We start from the raw sequence: 15,230 nt of genomic DNA on the forward strand, positions 1-15,230 counted from the left end.
ACAGACGCTTTGCTGTCTGAGCGACCTACAGCAAATTCCTTTTTGCTATCTATTTTACATATGGTAATATAAGTTTCCATGTTACTCTTTCCATTTGAACCTTGAGTTTTAAGCCAGGTTTTTCACTCTCCTCTTTCACCTTCATCAAGAGACTCTAGTTCCTCCTCACTTTCTGTGATTAGAGTGATATTATCTGCATATTTGAGGTTGTTGATATTTCTCTTGCAATCTTAATTCCAACTTGGGATTCATCCAGTCTGGCATTTCATATGATGTACTCTGCATATAAGTTAAATAAGCAGAGTTGCAATATATAGCCTTGTCGTACTCCTTTCCCAATTTGGAATCAGTTCGTTGTTTTATGTAAGGTTCTAACTGTTGCTTCTTGACCTGCATCCAGGTTTCTCAGAAGACAGGTAAAGTGGTCTGGTATTATCATTTTAGGAATTGTCCACAATTTTTTGTGATCCATACAATCAAAGGCTTTCTCATAGTCAATGAAGCAGAAAAGTGAAAGTGAAAGTGAAGTTGCTCAGTCATGTCCGACTCTTTGCAACCCCGTGGACTGTAGCCCACCAGGCTCCTCCATCCATGGGATTCTCCAGGCAAGAATACTGGAGTGGGTTGCCATTTCCTTCTCCAGGGGAATCTTCCCAACCCAGGGATTGAACCTGGGTCTCCCGCATTGCAGGCAGACGCTCTAACCTCTGAGCTACCAGGGAAGCCCTCAATGAAGCAGAAGTAGATGTTTTTCTGGAATTTCCTTGCTTTTTCTAGGATCCAGTGGATGCTGGGGCAATTTGATCTCTGATTCCCCTGTCTCTTTGAAACCCAGCTTGTACATTTGGAAGTTCTCAGTTCATGTACTGCTAAAGCCTAACTTGAAAGATTTGGGGCCCAACCTTGTTAGCACAATTGTATGGTAGTTTAAACGTTCTTTGTTATTGTCCTTTTTTGGGATTGGACTGAAAGTTGTCTTTTTACAGTTCTGTGATCACTGAGTTTTTGCTGTAATAATGAGTGAAGTACTTTAACAGTATCATCTTTTAGGATTTGAAGTAGCTCAGCTGGAATTCCATCACCTCCACTAACTCTGTTGATAGTAATGCTTCCTAAGGCCCACTTGACTTCATACTCCAGAATGTTCAGCTCCAGGTGAGTGGCCACATCATCATAGTTTTCTGGGTCATTAAGACCCTTTTTTTTTTAATAGTCCTTCTGTGTATTCTTACCACCTCTTTTTAATCTCTTCTGCTTCTGTTAGGTCCTTACCACTTCTGTTCTTAATTGTGCTCATCCTTGCATGAAATATTCCCTTGATATCTCCAATCTTCTTGAAGAGATCTGTAGTCTTTCCTGTTCTGTTGCTTTCCTCTGTTGCTTTGTATTGTTCGTTTAAGAAGTCCTTCTTATCCATCTTTGCTTTTCTCTGGAACTTTGCATTCAGTTGGGTATTTTTCCCTTTCTCCTTTGCCTTTAACATGTCTTCTTTCCTCCGCTACTTGTAAAGCATCCTCAGACAACCACTTTGCCTTCTTTAATTGCTCTTTTGGGGGGATGGTTTTGGTCACTGCTTCCTATAGAATAGTACGAACTTCCATCCATAATTCTTCAGGCACTCTGTATACCAGATTTAACTCCTTGAATTTATTTGTCACCTCCATTGTATAATCATAAGGGATTTGATCTAGGTCATAACCAAATGGCCTAGTGGTTTTCCCTACTTTCTTCAATTTAAGTCCGAATTTTTCAATAAGAAGCTCATGATCTGAGCCACAGTTAGCCCTAGGTCTTGTTTCTGCTAACTGTATAGTGCATCTCCATCTTTGGCTGCAGAGAACATAATCAATCTGATTTTGGTATTGACCATCTGGTCCATGTGTAGAGTCATCTCTTGGGTTGTTGGATAAGCGTGTTTACTATGATCAACACATTCTCTTAACCAAACTTGTTTTATTCTTTGTTTTACTTCATTTTGTATTCCAAGGCCAAACATGCCTGTTATTCCAGATGTCTCTTGACTTTCTACTTTTGCATTCCAGTCCTCTATGATGAAAAGGACACATTTTTTTAGTGTTAGTTCTAGAAGGTATTGTAGGTCTTCATGCAACTGATCAACTTCAGCTTCTTCCTTATCAGTGGTTGGGACATAGATTTGATTATGATGATGTTGAACAGTTTGCCTTGGAAACAAACCAAGATCATTCTGTAATTTTTCAGTGTGTGCCCAAGTACTGCAGTTTGGACTCTTTTGTTGACTATGAAGGCCACTCCATTTCTTTTAAAGGATTCTTGCCTACAGTAATAGATACTATGATCATCAGAATTAAATTTACCCATTCCCTTCCATTTTAGTTCACTGATGTTGATGTTCAATCTTACCATCTTCTGCTTGACCTCATCCAGTTTACCTTGATCTTGATTCATGGGCTTAACATTCCAGGTTATTATGCAGTACTGTTGTTTACAGCATCAGACTTTCACCAGCAGACACACCTACAACTGAGCTTCCTTTCTCCTTTGGCCTAGCTGCTTCATTCTTTCTGGAGCTGTTAGTAATTGCCCTCTGCTCTTCCTTAGTAGCATATCAGAGACTTTCTGACCTGGGGGCGTGGGAGGCTGATCTTCCAGTGCTGTATCTTTTTGCTTTTTCATACTGTTTGTGATGTTCTCTTGGCAAGAATACTGGATTAGGTTGTCATTTCCTCCTCCAGCAATGATAAATAGTTTTATTTTAAAATAAAATCCTACTTTTTGAATTTTTTTCCTTTCAATGCTATTTTATCAATTTAAAAATTTCCTTCATTGTAACATTAAATAGAACTTTAAAGCTCTTTGATAAATAAACTCTATTCTCTAGGTACTACTTTTTCTTTTTCAGTCAATGAGTGTTAAATGTATTAGCTATGCCTACAGAATGTAAATGACATGAGTTTAACATGAATCTCTTGAATTTGTTGTTGTAGCTGAATGAATGAATATCTTCTAGTCAGTTTTACAATTTTCTAATACTTCTTTTACCTCCCACAATTTTTCATACAGTGTAAACATTTTTTTATATCTAGTTTACAAGAATAAATTGTTGAGAACTTAGAACTGACTTCTCAAGAGTAAAAAGAATATACCTAAAGTCATATGATGGCTTTCTTTCCCTAAGTTAATTTAATTTGGGTATGTTCAATTTGTAATCTCTTAAGAACCTTTAAATTTTATGAAAATACATCTGTAATACCTTTGACATCCAATTAATAGCATTATTTGGGTATGATGTTTCTGTTTATAAGATTTCAAGAGCATTGCCCATAATGCCACACATTTGTTTTCAGGAGAGAAATTCTGACAGTGAATTTTATACTTGTGTTAGGGTGAACATACTATTACTATTGGCTGCATGTGAAGGATCCTTTCAAAAATAGGTAATGTTCAAAATGATTTTAACTAGAACACGAAAGAGACAGTAAGAGCAGAGAGATCCTATTCTCTCTGTAATTTATTTTAATGCCATCACACAGGGAATTCAAGGCAGATAAAACTTCTCCATTTACAGAAACCAAATGTGCAGAAATGGGTTATCATTATTTCAGTTGAATTGATAATATGTACTCTCTGGCACATTTTTTATTAGAAATTGCTTGAAAAAATTATATATTGTATACAAAGTAAATATATGATCATAGCCTTAAGATATCTCTCAATGTTAATTTTCCCTTGATGAATTACAATGCAATTTTCTAGCTCACTAATTTCACTAAAGAAAGTAATGACTGGAGCAAAAGTGTAATCAGCTGCCAATCAGAATCCCTTGAAGCACAGAGTGTCAAAAATTGAAGTGATTTTTACAACTCATAAAAGCACTTATGTTCCATGATATGTCATAAAGCCAGATAATGAAGCTACCTTATTTCTCAACTTCTTTCCCAAACAAACAGCTTTCACATTTAACCAAAACTTTTTATTAATATTCAAGTCTATTAATATACTATTATTATATTATCCATTACAGTACTGTTATATTACCCAGCTATTGCAAGATAAATTATTATATATAAATGTCAGTTACAGAGCTCAGTGGATTCACATTAAAAATTATAATGGTGGATTTTTTTCTTCCATAGGAAAAAAATTTAGTTTTTATTCTGATACAGTAGATTTTTGATTTTATGTTGTAAAACCAAGGCAATCCACTTCACTTTCACCCTTTGAGTCATTTATATTGTCATCAAGCTTTTATTCCTTCCATAGTGGTACATAGTTTCATGATGAGTAATCATACTTAAAATTATTAATTCATTTACCAATTTAGAATGTACTTTCCTGTCTTGCTTAAAACACATCTTTGGAAGTACTGTATAATCACATTTCTTCACCCTGTCATCATCCTCTCTATTAAAACATAGCCATTACATGTGCATTTATGTATTTCTTCATCTGTCTTCGTATACATAAATATGTGTGGGTTTCTGGGTTTTTGTTGTTGGTTGAGAGAGGGGAAACATTTCCACACGTCTGAGTATTTGCTGCCAACCTTCTTAATAATCTTTTTACCCAAGTTTGTAGCATGCTGGCATACCCCATGTATGATTTCAATAAAGCAATCAGCATTTTCTTTTTAAAACAGAGACTTGTGAGCCGACTTCACTTGAGGATCTTAATTTGGCCTTTCCTCAATTCTTTGAGAAATTTGTGTAAAGAGGACATACCACCCAATCCCTGAGGTTTCTGGAGCTGAGAATTTAAGGATTCAGATGAAGTTACCCAGTTGGCTTAATTATTTGAATTTTTGTTTCAGTACCTGATGCTTTCCCTTCCTTTTTGAGGGAGGTAAGACACCTGAGTGAACTTTAGTAGTTATGTTTATGGGCCCACGTGTAGAAGTTTCTCCATAATCTTGAAAGTTAGTATGGTGATGAATGGAACAGTGTTTACCTGAGCAAAAATAATAACTAAGCTGGTACCATTTATAAAATATATGAAAATATTTCAGTGCACTGTAAAAGTGAAGTGATTTTCATGTCAGATGAGACCTTTCCCCACGTCTGAGGGGGCATCATTCCAGAGGGTGATGGTCATCATTCAGCCACCAGAATTCCTGTTAATTTTTGTTTTTTTTTTTCCCCTTTGTCCTGGGATTTGTTGTTTTCAGGACTACCTGCCTATTACTCTTCACTCAGAGGGCACAATATCTTATTTTCCTCACTGAATCAGAAAAAACAAGCCCACCTCTTTCCCCAAAGAACAGCCATTACATCCTAGCTTGGTAGGATAAAAATGATTTTCACTTGACTAAGTGAAAATTTTTAGAGGCAGTTCCCAAGGTTTATTTATCTTTGACACCATAGTGGCTGCTTAGAGTGATAATAGCCAACATTCATGTGGCATTAAACATGGATGGACTGATAGTGCCTGGATGGGTTAGAGCTCCTAGTCTCTGAAGTGTGGATTTTCATTGGAAATAAAGGAAACTTAAAGATCAGTGTGGTTTCTGTATACAGAATGACGGATTGTACAGTAGAATAGTTCCTTACTCTACACAAATGCAAATATGAATATTATAATCAAATTAGGTTATTCACAAAATTTACAAAATGCTTCTTACCGAACCTTCTAACTCAGAATACCCATTTGACACATAAAATCTGATTTACTTTCAATATACTTTCCCCAAAATCCATTACATTAAAAACATTTTATAAATTAAACCACACCCAATGTAAAAAGGAAATTAGAGCAAGAAATGTCAAAATATTTAGGTAACAGAAGCAAGCAGTCTAACGATCTTTCTATGCTCTTTCTGTTCATTAAAATATATATATATGTATATAAATCTCTCCCACACAGAGGGTATTTGTTCTGTTTTTATAAAAATGGAGTCAGATAATATGTATTATTACTCTGCAATATAGTTCATTCACCTAAAAGTATGTAATGAACATTCATTTGGGTCCTGATAAGGATCCAATTTTATCTTTTTAATAACTGTATAATATTCTGTGGTCTGTGCCATTGTATAGTCAACCAAGAATTTCTTTGTTAAATAAGATAAGCATCACCTATGCCAATTAGTCTACTATTCCTAGAGATTTAAGCTCTTGTCTCTCATCTGGGAAAACAGAGAAGGAAAAAGATGGGGGTCCACAGTTTCTCCTCAGAGCACTGTTTTTGTTGGGTCCATGAGGCTATCACTGATATTAATGTGTTTTCTCAGGAGTAGACAGCAGAACTGGAAGCCTGTGGGTGTTTATGAATGTCAGATGTCCAGTCTTCTCCACTTCACATTTAAGGCCCTCCATACCTAAGGCTCCCACCTCCCCGCCCATTTTTGTTAAAGGCATGTTTACATCTTAGAAGATGGATACAAAGAAAAGGAATAGCAGTTTGTGTTCTAGGCTACATCCCACCATTTTCCTGTTATGCACTCAGCTGGCATTGCCATGAAGCATGGGCCATCTGGTAGGAGGAAACATTCTTAAAGACTGTGGCAGGTTGGACTAGTGGAACTGGTCCCAAAGAAGGCATTTTCCATTTCCTCAGCTCTACACCAAAAATGATATCTGCAAGGTCTACTCTCACGGGCAGGGACATGCAGACAGTAACAACGGAAAGCTTCAGAGCGGAACATCTTCACTGCTTGTGGCAAGCTTCTCCTGGATCGAGCCATGACCACAGCCACAGTGTGGAGAATAAGAAAGACCTATCCCCTAAAGAGCCTGGGATGAGCATTTAGGATCTTAGCTCAGGAGTCAAGCTTCAGAGCAGGACTGCAGTTCACTCAAGGATATGGGCTGTTAACAAAAAACTAGAGTTGGAGCTCGGTCATGGAGGACTGTGCACATATACTAGCATTCAGCTACAGCTCTGTTAGTACGCAGATCACCCTCCCTCTGCCTCTGCCAACCAAGGTTTGCCCTGAGTACAATTAATGTCAAATTCAGGGCACAGAAGCTAATGCCAGTAACCCTCTTTTTGTTAGAATTCCACATCTAGTACACACCCAGGTTTGGTTCTCACTGAGTCACAGGCTGGGCGGGGCTGGGCTTACAGGATGAATATCCTCAGTTCTCGCCTCTGGATCCAAGTAGGGCATGCATAGACTGATCATGCCTTGCTTTGGCAGTGCTCCTGCACGCTGAAGGCTTGAGTTGAGCCAATAACTTGCTTCTCAGAAAAGTCAAATCCATACGTTCAGAAGGAAGGGGATGTAGAGGGAGACAGCTTGTCACCTCCTTAAAGTGCCTAGACATAACACATCCTTTTATTAACATGAGGAGGTTTGGTCTGGGCATTTTAATAGCTGAGATATCTAAGAATCCGTGCCTCCCCATGCTGGTTGCTACTAAATTTTGGTGGGCAAGTCTTCCTACTTGGAAGAGAATGAGCTGGTTATGTCTGGAACTTACTGAGAATTCTGAGATGTAGAAAGTCTAAGCATCTTATCATGGAAACATGTCCTGATCTGACTTTTAGCCATGAAACACTTGGTTATCACTGTCAACGTCCTGTTTCTTTCAGGTTAAATTGTTGGTATCATCCTATCTCGATCTATTACCTTACTCCATACTGGGAAAACAGCATCAGGAATTGCCCCCTGCCCCCTGTTCTTTTTTTTTTTTTTTTTAAGGTTTGTACTTTTAATTAATTTATTTTTTTAAAATTTATTGGAGTATAGTTGTTTTACAATGTTGTGTTAGTTTCAGCTGTGCAGCAAAGTGAGTCAATTATATATATTAAATGTAATATAATATATATATCCATTCTTTTTCAGATTCTTTTACCATATAGGTTATTACAGAATACTGAGTAGAGTTCCCTGTAACCTTTAGGCTTTTGAAAAATGATGATGGAGAACAGAATTTATGGCAGACTTCCTAGTGGTTCTTAGCCATGAGAAGGTTAGAGTTTCAGTGCTAAAACGTAGTAATTGTTTGTGGATTGAAAAATAAAATGGAATTAACTTTTTCTGTCTTTTGGTTGTTATGGTAGGCTGACAACAAACAGCTAGCTGTTCTTCTGTGGCGACATAATCCTTATGGAATTTCTTTTGTCTTTTTATACCACTTCCCCACCGAATGATGAGATTTTTTTGAAGCACAGACAGAAACTGATTCCAATAAATCAAAAAGTTAGTTGTTAATAAACTTTAACACCACGTACCATAGTACAGACTTTAGTATAGTTTCCAGAAGCAGTTTTGAGTGAAACACTGAAATGACAAGTGAGTTTATGTAATTTGGTCTATGAAAAGCATTCAGAGACAAAACCACCAGGGTAGGTAAGGTACAAACACCATTGCCAGACTGAGAGCTGAAAATTATCAAGTGTGGAGGAAACAAGAGATCAGTGAAACAGAAGATATAAGAATATCCATAGCCACTTGGTAGAACACAGGCCTATAGGATGCCAAGAGGGGTTATGTCCGACATAGGGTTCTGTGATCAGGTAAGTTTGAGAAATACTGAATTAAATGTCATTAAATAAATGTCTTTCCTCTAGTATCATTTACTATACTAGTGTGCACTATTAATCTCCAAGACAGGGAGCACATATGCTGCATTTCCCAAAGTTGTATGATTTGAAGACTCCACTGAGGACAGTGTTGTTATAGGAGGGTGAAATGCCCAAGAGAAAAAAACAGGAAAGGAGTTCCCCATGCTGAGAGGACTGGTTTATAGTCTTACAGAGAGGCAACTGGAACCTCCACAGAACTAGCAATAACCCGACCCTGCTTTCATTACACATGCAAACAGTACCAGAACAAGAAAAAAGAAGGCCAGAGGAGGACAGGACAGGGCTGCCTATCTTGACTTTGACTGGACCATATTTTCCAAATCATTGGTGATCAAAGCTGAAATCAACTTACCCAAGAATATACAGGATTAACAAGTGATGGGAGAGAAATAGGGGTGGGAAGGACATAGCGGAGGAAGGTAGAGGCTGGAACCCCTGGTTTGTTTGATTACAAATCTTAGTCCTGAGCCATTTGGCTATGCTGTAGCAAATTCAAGGAATGAAGGGAGTGTAATATGTATCAGGAAGCCCAGGTGTAAAATGACCACATCACCCTGAGCCTGATTCCTGCATCAGGATGTGTGGCTCTCCAGATCTTCCCACCTCACTTGTCTTTGATTCCAGCCACAGACGTGGTGACCAGTTTACAGCTCCAACCAGCCTAAAGCATATCCAGCCCACAGTACCTCACCAAATCAATCCCCGCCCTGGGTTTATGTATTGATGCTATTGATGCATCTTGGGGAACTCAGAGCCTATGGCTCAGTTATTTAGCAGGATCTGTTTCTCATTTATACATAGATATTTATGAATTAATAAATATATTCCTATTATGAAAGATCCCAGTAGAGATGGGAGCCTAGTCAGGTGATAAACAGCAGAAATTTAAAAAGTCCTAAAAACTGTCTGGTCACTAGAAACCAAGTCAGGAACACAGGGATAACCAACCAGGGTGGGTTACCTCATCAATATTTTTGAAACATGCTTGTCTTGAATTTTATTTTCCACCATTGGCTTATTTTCATTATTTTTCATAAATGTTTAGACAGTTGACTGTAAGGGATCTTTGTTCAGAAATTTCTCTCCTAACCTAAATTATTTATTTGATTAAACCTATAAGTAGTAATATTAACTTTAATAATGTTAATTTTACATTTTGAGAAATTTCAGTAGAAAATAACTTCACCATAATATTTTATCTTGTATATCACCAACATCATATTTTTTTTTTCAAACTTTGAGGTAGCTGTCACATTTGTAGCTACCATTCAAACACAGTCCCTTATTCTGCTAAAAGTCTATTTGTTTCCTTTCTAATTTGCTTCCCTTTTTAATATTGGGTACAACTGTGTCATATTATTTGACCATTGCAATTAACAATAAAACAGTAACAAAAAACTTGAAAAGTTAAAAAAAGTCACCCCTAGGACCACTACCACCAATCTTTCCTATACAGAACTCAAAAATAGTTAACATTTCAGCAAATAGATGAACCTTAGGTGACATATAATATGGACCTGGGCTCACTCAGACCACCATACTGAAGGAATTCCAAGGCTGGAGACCTGGCAAAATGTTTACACGATTATCAGAATATATAACTAAGGGAGACGGTTCTGGTCTATTTGCTTGTCCTGGGCAGGGTCTTCATGGTTGCATTCAGCCTTCTAATCCTTCCCTCAGTTCCAATAGCTATTTATTTTGCCACTGGGAAGGAATGAGGCCTTTAATAATGCTGTCTCTCTCACACTTGGGGCTTCCTGGAATATTACAATGGAGCCTATTTCATTCCTTGTCACTATAACAGTATGGTCAGGACTAAGGTTTAGAGTCGGACAGCCCCAGATTTCCCATTTCTGCTTCATCATTTATTAGCGAAAACTAAGATCATGCCATCCAGTCTCATCAGTTCAGTTCAGTCGCTCAGTGATGTCCAACTCTTTGTGACCCCATGAATCGCAGCATGCCAGGCCTCCCTGTCCATCAGCAACTCCCAGAGTTCACTCAAACTCACATCCATCCAGCCATCTCATCCTCTGTCGACCCCTTCTCCTCCTGCCTCCAATCCCTCCCAGCATCAGAGTCTTTTCCAATGAGTCAACTCTTCGCATGAGGTGGCCGAAGTACTGGAGTTTCAGCTTTAGCATCACTCCTTCCAAAGAACACCCAGGACTGATCTCCTTTACAATGGACTGGTTGGATCTCCTTGCAGTCCAAGGGACTCTCAAGAGTCCTCTCCAACACCACAGTTCAAAAGCTTCAATTCTTCAGCATTCAGCCTTCTTCACAGTCCAATTCTCACATCCATACATGACTACTGGAAAAACCATAGCCTTGACTAGATGAACCGTTGTTGGCAAAGTAATGTCTCTGCTTTTCAATATGCTATCTAGGTTGGTCATAACTTTCCTTCCAAGGAGTAAGCATCTTTTAATTTCATGGCTGCAGTCACCATCTGCAGTGATTTGGAGCCCCCAAAATAAAGTCTGACACTGTTTCCCCCTCTATTTCCCATGCAGTGATGTGGCCAGATGCCATGATCCTAGTTTTCTGAATGTTGAGCTTTAAGCCAACTTTTTCACTCTCCTCTTTCACTTTCATCAAGAGGCTTTTTAGCTCCTCTTCACTTTCTGCCATAAGGGTGGTGTCATCTGCATATCTGAGGTTCTTGATATTTCTCCTGGCAATCTTGATTCCAGCTTGTGTTTCTTCCAGCCCAGCGTTTCTCATGATGTGCTCTGCATAGAAGTTAAATAAGCAGGGTAACAATAAACAGCTTTGACGTACTCCTTTTCCTATTTGAACCAGTCTGTTGTTCCATGTCCAGTTCTAACTGTTGCTTCCTGACCTGCATATAGGTTTCTCAAGAGGCTGGTCAGGTGGTCTGCTATTCCCATCTCTTTCAGAATTTTCCACAGTTTTTTGTGATCCACACAGTCAAAGGCTTTGGCATAGTCAATAAAGCATCACTTCATGGCAAATAAATGGGGAAAAAATGGAAACAGAGACTTTATTTTGGGGGCTCCAAAATTACTGCACATGGTGACTGCAGCCATGAAATTAAAAGACACTTGTTCCTTTGAAGAAAAACTATGACCAACCTAGACAGCATATTAAACAGCAGAGACATTACCTTACCAACAAATGTCTATCTAGTCAAAGCTATGGTTTTTCCAGTAGTCATGTATGGACGTGAGAGTTGGATCATAAAGAAAGCTGAGCAGTGAAGAATTGATGCTTTTGAACTGTGGTATTGGAGAAGACTCTTGAGAGTCCCTTGGACTGCAAGGAGATTAAACCATTCCATCCTAAAGAAAATGAGTCCTGAATGTTCATTGGAAGGACTGATGCTGAAGCTGAAACTCCCAATACTTTGGCCACCTGATGTAAAGAACCGACTCATTGGAAAAGACCCTGATGCTGGGAAAGATTGAAGGCGGGAGGAGAGGGGGACAACAAAAGACGAGGGGGTTGGGTGGCATCACCAACTCAATGAGCACAAGTTTGAGGAAGCTCTAGGAGATGGTGATGAATAGGGAAGCCTGGCATGGTGCAGTCAGTCCATGGGGTCGCAAAGAGTCGGACACGACTGAGCAACTGAACTGAACCTCTGGGGCAACAAAGGATTAGGTGGTTGAATGGCATCATTGACTCAATGGACATGAGTTTGAGCAAACTCTGCGAGCTAGTAAAGGACATGGAAACCTGACGTGCTGCAGTCTATGGGGTCACAAAGAGTTGGACACGCCTGAGTGACTAAACAGCAACCTTTGGTAAGCTGCTTGATATCTCTGACCGTCAGCTTCCACATACGTAAAGTGGAGGTCTTATTCACATCATAAGATCACTATGAAGTTGAAATGATATCGTGTGCTATAGGCTACCAGGGTCCTGCCCTTGTACCTGGGCCCTCGTTTATGCATCCCACACTCTGCTTACTGAGAATGCTTTCCGTTCTTCGCCTGCCTTCTGACTTGGCTCATTCAGAAGGCAAACTGGAAGTCTCTAGAAGTAACACCTCCAAAAGCAGCCTCTCATTTGGCCCACCTCCGAGGCGTGTGCTATACTTTTCCAGAGTTTCCTGGCAGGACTTAGTTCTGTGGTCCATAGAAGTTAATTGCTTGGTACTACATCCTTCCTCTTCCTTCATTTTCATTTTTCCTTCACTTACTGACTTTCCTAGGATCTTCTTTCAAATAAATTACTGCTGCTACTGCTACCGCTAAGTCGCTTCAGTCGTGTCCGACTCTGTGCGACCCCATAGATGGCAGCCCACCAGGCTCCCCCGCCCCTGGGATTCTCCAGGCAAGAACACTGGAGTGGGTTGCCATCTCCTTCTCCAATGCATCAAAGTGAAAAGTGAAAGTGAAGTCGCTCAGTCGTCTCTGACCCTCAGCGACCCCATGGACTGCAGCCTCCCAGGCTCCTCCGTCCATGGGATTTTCCAGGCAAGAGTATTGGAGTGGAGTGCCATTGACTTGCACTTAAATCCTTGTCTCAGTGTCTACTTCTGAAAGAACTTAAAATAAGATGTGAAAAGCTCTTTGCATTGTGTCTGGCACATAATAAATGATACTAGCTATTAATTCCAGGAAACACTTAGGTACGTAGAAAGAAACCAAGGAGCTATGTTTTTGAAAATCAGCCTCATGGTTGTCACAGCCACTACTCTGCTTTTTCACCCTTTCTCTTGTTGCTGTTTGTTGTTGTTGCTTTTTAAATCAGTACTTGAAAACTTGTTTTGTATCTAAACAGCAGAAGCATGTTCAGTAGGCAAATTTGGGCAATGACTTTGTTTGCACCAATTTTTCTGCCTTTTAAAATCAAAATTTCTGACACCTACTTTGGTCTGGCAGTTCATCTGAAGAATAATCATGACAGAATTTTAAATGTGTGGGTAAGAAAAATTGTATTGGACTCTGATGGCATTGTAGAAAAGCAAGAGCTGTTTCACCAAAAGAGCTGCATTTTTCCCTTTCAGTGAGTGCTGAACATTGATAGCATGTTATGATAAATTAACTATGATACTCTTGGAGGCCAAGTGTCCCAGAAAAAAAGCAATAGTAACATCTTAGGCAAAATGGAATGCATTAGATTCACACCTGAAACTCATTAATTTGGACCAAGGGTTACATTTCACAGAAAGCAATTAGTGGGATGGATTGAGTTCTTTCATACCCGGTGGGTTTTTATTTTTTTAATTATAAGGCTCTGTTGAATATTTTCTCTGACCATGGCTGCTTTCAGCAATATCCAGCGCTGGTGGCCACAGCGTACTTCAGTGTTTCTTTCTTTTCAGACTGACAGGGAATGGTTAACTATTTATTACATCCTTAAAAGGTTATGTTGGAAGAAAGGATGCTTGTCTTTTTCATCTCTTTTTAAAGATTGTAGCTCATTGTCAGTTGAATAACAGTCTGAGAAATGCACTAATTACCTCTGTAATGCAAACTTATGTGTAAGTCATAATCGGACGCTGTGTGTGTGTGTTTTGAGTGTGTGTTTATGCCTGTGGATGGCTGTGTTTTGCTTTTGCAGATGTTTAGTTGTTAACAGAACATCTATTTACACAAAATTCTTTAGTGATGAATAACTTAATGAAGATAAAATCATACTTGGGTGGCTCTGGGTGCTAAAACTTACCTGTCTCTTCTCAAATGTCGTTCTTTACAGATTCCAGTAACATTATCACTAAATTATAAGAGAATGGGGATTTAGTTTCTTTTTGCTTTGAGTCTGCTTTTATCTTTACACATATTTCAATATTCCTTCTTTTTGCCTCTTCCTCTTCCTAAAGAAGAAACATTTTTATGTGTTAACTTTCAGGGTTGTATGTAAATGCAGTTCATAATATTGTTGATACATTAACATAATAATCAAGTAGAAATTAAGCTCCTGTGATTAATCAATAGAACTCTATTGACCTGCTTTCATTCAAAACTGTTGTTGCTGTTGACCATTTTTGCTATAATGAGTAAATTAGTTTTCTGTGACATGATAGAGGCTGTCCCAAATCCCAGAGGTCTATAATAGCTTTTTATTTTCTGTGAAGCCATTTGTCACTGCTACTTGATACACAGGGGCTGATTCTCAGTCCCTGGAAACAGAGTTGAAGGAACTTCAGGATCACCTGTCTCCTTCTATTGATGAGTAAATCAAAGCCCAGAGGGTTTGTAACTTTCCCCAGAATCGCAGAACGAGTCAGGGGCAAGAAGTGAAGCAGAACCCACCACCCCCATGTCCTGTGGCATTTCTGCAGGAGCTCGCCCGTGCCTTCCCTCATCACCTCTGATGTAGTTGTATCTTCGATGTCATGGAATATTGAGCGACGTCAGAGATCTTCATACCTCTGTCTCACTTATACTTCAGAGAAGGAAACTGAGTCCAGAGTGTTGGGATGGCAAAGAAATTCACGGAGGTGATTTAAGATCCTTTCCATCCATTCTAACTTTGAGAGAGTGGGGATTGGACTTGATTTCAAAGCACAAGCTGGGCTGTTTCCCCATCCAAGCCTAAGAAAGAACACCACATACAACAGCTATTCATTTCCGTCTGGTGCGAGCAGAAGTGTCCTAGGTCATTTACACATTCCCTTTTCTCTGTGATACAGGTTGGCTGTTTTATTTACATATCACTGCTGAAATAGGCAGTGCATGTTGGCTGAACCATAGCTTATGGAGAAAAAGCTATTCATGTTTTATTATAATGCATTCAGCAACCCTTTG

At 39.0% G+C, this 15,230-nt stretch overlaps 1 protein-coding gene and 1 non-coding gene across 4 annotated transcripts in view; one reads left to right on the plus strand and one right to left on the minus strand.

The window, feature by feature from the left end:
- MACROD2 (mono-ADP ribosylhydrolase 2) overlaps positions 1-15,230 on the plus strand; it is a 2,333,538-nt gene that overhangs the window by 733,708 nt on the left and 1,584,600 nt on the right. The gene's annotated exons all lie outside the window — the stretch shown is intronic.
- TRNAC-GCA (transfer RNA cysteine (anticodon GCA)) lies at positions 651-722 on the minus strand. Its single transcript has one exon. It is a non-coding gene; the product is annotated as a tRNA-Cys (tRNA).

The sequence above is a fragment of the Ovis canadensis genome, chromosome 13 (assembly GCF_042477335.2).
Source record: "Ovis canadensis isolate MfBH-ARS-UI-01 breed Bighorn chromosome 13, ARS-UI_OviCan_v2, whole genome shotgun sequence".
In the NCBI taxonomy this organism is placed as follows: domain Eukaryota; kingdom Metazoa; phylum Chordata; class Mammalia; order Artiodactyla; family Bovidae; genus Ovis; species Ovis canadensis.